At 43.6% G+C, this 6,290-nt stretch overlaps 1 non-coding gene across 1 annotated transcript; it reads left to right on the forward strand.

Annotated features, from left to right (window-relative positions):
- The first annotated feature begins 1,192 nt into the window (after nt 1-1,192).
- LOC127483034 (U6 spliceosomal RNA) lies at nt 1,193-1,299 on the forward strand. The gene has a single exon (XR_007909008.1). It is a non-coding gene; the product is annotated as a U6 spliceosomal RNA (small nuclear RNA).
- The last annotated feature ends 4,991 nt before the right edge of the window (nt 1,300-6,290 follow it).

The following is a 6,290-nucleotide window of genomic DNA, read 5'->3' on the forward strand; positions in this document are numbered from 1 at the left end:
TGTAGACCCTGGAAGACAACATATAATGGCTCTGGTAGCTGGCTCCCTGTCACCATGGGGAGATATGGATTGGGTGCCCAGCTCCTGGCTTTGGCCCTAGCCCAGTGTTGGCTTTTTCAGGCATTAGGAGAAGAAACCAGTGGATGAGCGCGTTCGCTCATTCTCTCTCTCTCTCTCTCTCTGCCTCTCAAATAAATGAACTAATTAAAAGAAATTGGTAAAGAATCTGAATTTCTAAAAAAATCCAGGAAAAAAAGAGGAAATACAAATGACCTACAAATATATGAGAAATTGCTTTGTATCATTAACCATCAGGGAAATGCAAATCAACACCACAATGAGATATCACTTCACCTGGTTAGAAAAAAGACAGAAAAGTAACCAATGCTGGCAGAGACATGGAGAAGAGTGCTCCCTGGGACACTGTGTTGAAAAGTAAATTTGTATGGCCATTATGGAGACTGGTGTGGAGGTTCTTCCAGAAACTAAAAACAGATCTATCCTGTGACTCAGCTATTCCGATTCTGGGTGTGTATCTGAAGGAAATGAAATCAGCATATGAAGGAGATACCTGCACCCCCGTGTTCATGGCAGCGCTACCCACAATAACGGAGGAAAGAAACGGTGTGGGCTCTGGCCAGTATCTGCCAGTTGAGCCATGCCCATGCTTGGAGCTCTTCAGTGATCACGCCATACTGCTCTTTCCGGAATTTCTTTTCTTTTTGCTGTAAAATATAAGGAACGAGAAACTGTCATTCGTGGAGTGCGCAGGTCAGTGGCATTCGCTGCATTCACATTGTTGAGCACCCGTGCTGGCCACCCCCTCCGGCACTGTTTCAACATCCCCCACTGGAGCTCCACAACTGTTACACACTAGCTCCACCCCTCCCCCAACACTCTCTGGGCCTATGACGTGGACTGTCCTAGGTACCTCACCCAAGTGGAATCCTACAAGATTTGTTCTCTTGTGACTGGTATGAGTCCCTTGTAATATCTCCAAGTTTCACCCATGTTGTAGCATGTATTAGAATTTAGTTTCTTTTTAGGACTGAATAATATCCCATTTTTAACCCACATATACATACAATATCACATTTTATTTATACATTTATTCTAAACACTTTTGTTTTTTTTTAATGCATTTTCTTAATTCTTTAAACTATTTTTATTTTTTAAAGATTTCTTTATTCATGTGCTCACTTCGGCAGCACATATACTAAAATTGGAACGATACAGAGAAGATTAGCATGGCCCCTGTGCAAGGATGACATGCAAATTCGTGAAGCGTTCCATATTTTTGAGAAACAGTGACTTGATCAGCCCTCACCCTGACTGTTGATGAGCAGCTTAATATGTTATCCCTCTTAGTATTTTTTTTGTTTGTTCTATTTAATACTTTTGGTTGAATACTGTAATCAATACACAATTCTTCTTAAGTGCTGAAACTTAACTGAAGAGTGATCGCTGTTAAATATAAGAGTGGGAATAAGAGAGGGAAGAGATGTGCAATTTGGAACATGCTCAAGCTGACTTGCCTCAAACGGTGGAGTTAGAAACATACCAGGGGATTTGAATTCAATCCCATCAAGGTGGCATGTACCAATGCCATCTCACTAGTCCTGGTGATCAGTTTCTGTTCACAATTGATCATAATGATAGGACTAAGAACCAAAGGGATCACATAAACAATAGTGTCTGCAAATACTAGCTGATAGATTAAAAAAGGGAGAGAACGATCCAACATAGGAAGTGAGATACACAGCAGACCCATAGAATGGCAAATGTCCTAACAGCACTCTGGCCTCAGAATCAGCTCTTAAGGCATGCGGATCCGGCTGAAAAGCCCATGAGAGTATTTCAGGCATGGAAAGCCAAGACACTCTGGCAAAAAAAAAAAAAAAAAACAAACAAAAAAAAACAAAACACAAAACTAAATGAAAGATCTCTGCGAGTGAGATCCCAGTGGAAAGAATGGGTCATCAAAGAAGAAGGTACCTTTCTCTGAAGGGAGGAGAGAACTTCCACTTTGACTACGACCTTGTCTAAATATGATCAGAGTCAGTGAACTCAGGGGGCTTCCATAGCCTTGGCAGCTCATGACAAGAGCCTAGGGTGATTACTGAGGCCATAAACAAGAGTGTCAATTTGTTAAGTAAACAACAGGAGTCACTGTGCACTTACTCCTCATGTAGGATCTTTATCCTTAGTGTGCTGTACATTGAGATTTAATGCTATAACTAGTACTCAAACAGTATTTTTCACTTTATGTTTCTGTGTGGGAGCAAACTGTTGAAATCTTTACTTAATGTATGCTAAACTGATCTGCTGTATATAAAGAGAATAGAAAATGAATCTTGATGTGAATGGAAGGGGAGAGGTTGCGGGTGGGAGGGACGTTATGGGTGGGAAGCCATTGTAATCCATATTCTGTACTTTGGAAATTTATATTCATTAAATAAGAGTTAAAAAAAAAGATTTCTTTATTCATTGGAAAGGCAGAGTTTCAGAGAAAGAGAGAAAAAGAGAGGGAGAGAGAGAGAGCCCTTTCATCTGCTGATTCACACCCCTAATGTCTGTAATGAAGCCAGGAGCCTGGGACATTTTCTGTTGCTTTCCCAGGTGCCTTAGCAGGGAACTGAATTGGAAGTGGAGCAGCCAGGGTTCTAACTGAGGCTCACATGGGATGCTGCTTTCTGCAGGCAGCTGCCAGCTGTGCCACAGTGCCCCTCCTCCACCCCGTGGAGTCACTTTGGTTGCTTCCTCTTCTTGGCTGTTCTGAATGATGCTACCATGAATATGAGTGTGCAAAAATATCTGTTTGAGCCCTGCCTTCAGATTTTTGATATCTAATCAGTCCTTCAGGGATTTTTTAAAAAAGATTTGTTTATTTTTTGAAAGAGTTACAGATAGAAAAAGGAGACACAAAGAAAGATCTTTCACCTGCTGCTTCACTTCCAAATGGATGCAACAGCTAGAGCTGGGCCAGACTGAAGCTAGAAGCCAGGAGCCAGGAGCCAGGAGCTAGGAGCTTCCTCCAGGTCTCCCACATGGGTACAGAGAGAAAGCACTTGGGGCCAACTTCTGCTGCTTTCTCAGGCGCATTAGCAGGGAGCTGGATCAGAAGTGGAGCAACCAGAACTTGAACCGGCGCCCACATGGGATGGTAGCACTGCCGACAGAGGCTTAATCCGCTGCAGCACAGTGCCAGCCCTTCCTGGACTTTCTTAATCCTCATAATCCCACACAGTGATACCAGCAAGTGATATAGTCTCCAGGTGCCACAGTCCAGGTCATCAGCCCCTGCTCCTCTACGTCCCTACCGGAATGCACGCAGCAGAAGGCCCTCTCTTGGATTAGCCCTGGTGCTTCTCCTAGATCAATCTCCTGTCATCTACAAAGCATCATCTACAAAGTGGCCTGGGGGCAGAGAGAAGGCATTAGCAAATTCTCACTCCTTGCTTCACTTTTAAGCTATTGCAGCCACTGCCGTGTGTGGGTGCCCAGCAGTGAACACATAAAGATAATAGTATATGATTTTAATTAGGTAAGAAATGATGGTAGAAGACGTTGCTAACAATGGAAGCTTAAGGGAACCAGCATATGGCCGAGCCCACCATTTCCCTTCTTCCTCCAATGATTGCTCCATCAGTCACCACAGAGGTAAATAATCGAGATCTAATCAAATATGAAAGGCAGAGAAGCAAATACACGTTCCAAAGTACAAAGACTATTAGAAATATGAAATATGGCCAGCGCCGCAGCTCACTAGGCTAATCCTCCACCTAGTGGCGCCAGCACACCGGGTTCTAGTCCTGGTTGGGGCGCCAGATTCTGTCCCGGTTGCCCCTCTTCCAGGCCAGCTCTCTGCTGTGGCCAGGGAGTGCAGTGGAGGATGGCCCAAGTGCTTGGGCCCTGCACCCCATGGGAGACCAGGATAAGTATCTGGCTCCTGTCTTCGGATCAGCGCGGTGCGCCGGCCGCGGTGGCCATTGGAGGGTGAACCAACGGCAAAGGAAGACCTTTCTCTCTGTCTCTCTCTCACTGTCCACTCTGTTAAAAAAAAAGAAATATGAAATACATCTACTAGTATTAACACAAAGCCCTGTACCACGCTGTACATTGACCTTGAGGTGTTAATCAGAACTAAAACCGAGGAAGGCGTGAAATGTAGATGTTTAGAGCAGGAGGACAGATCTCAGATATTTTTTCTCAAAATTGTCTTCAGTGGTTTTAAACAGTGTTACAAGCTGGCAAAATTCAACTCCTTGGATTTTTTTTCATTAAATTTTGCAATTAAAGTAACGACTGCGGAGGTGGCGAGCGTTGTGAGTGGGTTGAGCTGCCTCCCGCAACACCAGCATCCCTTATCATAGCACTGGTTTGCATCCTGGCTGCACCATTTCTGTTCCAGCTCCCTGCTAATGCCCTGGGTAAAGCAGTGGAAGATGGCCCAAGTGCTTAGGCCCTTGCCACCCATGTGGGAGACCTGGATGGAGTTCCAGGCTCATCCAGACTTGGGTGCTGTGGTCATATGGGGAGTGAGTCAGCAGACGGAAGACCAAGACCTTTCCCTCTCTGTCTTCCTTCTCTCTATGTCACTCAGCCTTTCAACTAAATAAAATAAATCTTACAAAAAAAAAACTATTGGGAAAATACTTACTCTCCCTGCCATAGTTAAAAACAACCTCAATATGGTTGCTACCTAAAATGCACTCCTCTCCTTTGTCAACAAATATTTTTGGAAGCACAAGAGATGTTACTTAAGTTTTGACTAAGTGGATATTAGAAAAACCATGCAGTGTGGAGATAGTTTCTATATAGTTCAATAAAAGTACAACTGTTTTGTGTATGACTCAGCTAATGGCATTTACAGCAGGAGACAAGAGGGCATATTTATATCATTTATCAAAATTACCTTATATTGTGAGTAGCCCAACAGGTCAAATTGTTAAGTATTCTTGTACATAGGGATATCATACAGCAATAAAAGTAAATGACCCACCTGTCAGATATTGTCAACTGAGGTTAAGCAAAAACTTAACATTTTCTTTAATTTGGACAAAGCATCAAATTGTTGATTAAATTTGGTTGTTTCATGCAGTCATGCAAGGATCCTTCAAAAAGTCCATGGAAAAGTAGAGTTAAAAGCTAAGTTTATTTTGATGCAAAAAATGGAAATCCATGCATAGTTTTTTCATAATACAAGTTTCCCATCAACTTTTTGAAAACCTCTCTGATTCTGACAGAGGCAAAATTCCTTTCCTGTTGTGAGCCTGTGAAACCAGTTAAATTATGTCTCTCAAATATAATGGCAGGACAAACATAGGACAGGTATTTCCATTAGAAAAGGGAGGAGTCATAAGAAAAAAGGGGTGATGGATCCCAAGCGAGTCCAAAAGTCAGGAAAGCAATAGCATTAGAAGGTAAGGCTGGAGAAGAATCCTCCTGGGTTCTGTCTTCTGCACTCACCGGGATGGTGCTTCTGCTCTGAGGGTGGAATTAGCTCCTCTAAGGCTCTGAGGAGCTGCTGTCTGACCTGGTGAAAACAAGGCAGATCCCCTCAAACTTGAAACTGTGCTCATGAACCCTGTTGATGTCTAAATCAACAGTGGGCCATTCTTCCCTTGTTCTGGAGAACAGAGCCCCTTTGCACCAAATAGCTCTATGATCTGGTTCTGCAGGATCTAAACAGCTTGAGAGCCTTTCTTCATTCCACCCAGTATTTATGACTTTCAGTTCAAACTGGCAGGGCTTCCACTCATGTAAAGCAAGAATCTCTTAGTCTATTAATAGCACAGCTTTCCCTTCCGACTCTCTCTCTCTCTCTCTCTCTCTCTCTCTCTCTCTCTCCCTCTCTCTCTCTCTTCCCTCCAATATGAACAAGTGAGACTTTGCAAATCTTTCTGTTCTGGTTCATTTTTTCTTAATTCTTCCTTCATTTCTTTCTTCTTAACTTTTACTATAAACAGGAGGAACCAAGCCACTCTTTTTTTAAAAATTTATTTGACAGGTAGAGTTATAGACAATGAGAGAGAGACAGAGAGAAAGGTCTTCCTTCCGTTGGTTCACTCCTCAAATGGCCACTACAGCTGGCGCTGTGCTGATCCGAAGCCAGGAACCAGATGTTTCCTCCTGGTCTCCCATGCGGGTTCAGGGCCCAAGCACTTGGGCCATCCTCCACTGCCTTCCCAGGCCACAGCAGAGAGCTGGACTGGAAGAGGAGCAACTGGGACTAGAACCCGGTGCCCATATGGGATGCCAGTGCCACAGGCAGAGGATCAACCAAGTGA

The sequence above is a fragment of the Oryctolagus cuniculus genome, chromosome 4 (assembly GCF_964237555.1).
Source record: "Oryctolagus cuniculus chromosome 4, mOryCun1.1, whole genome shotgun sequence".
Classification (NCBI taxonomy): Eukaryota; Metazoa; Chordata; class Mammalia; order Lagomorpha; family Leporidae; genus Oryctolagus; species Oryctolagus cuniculus.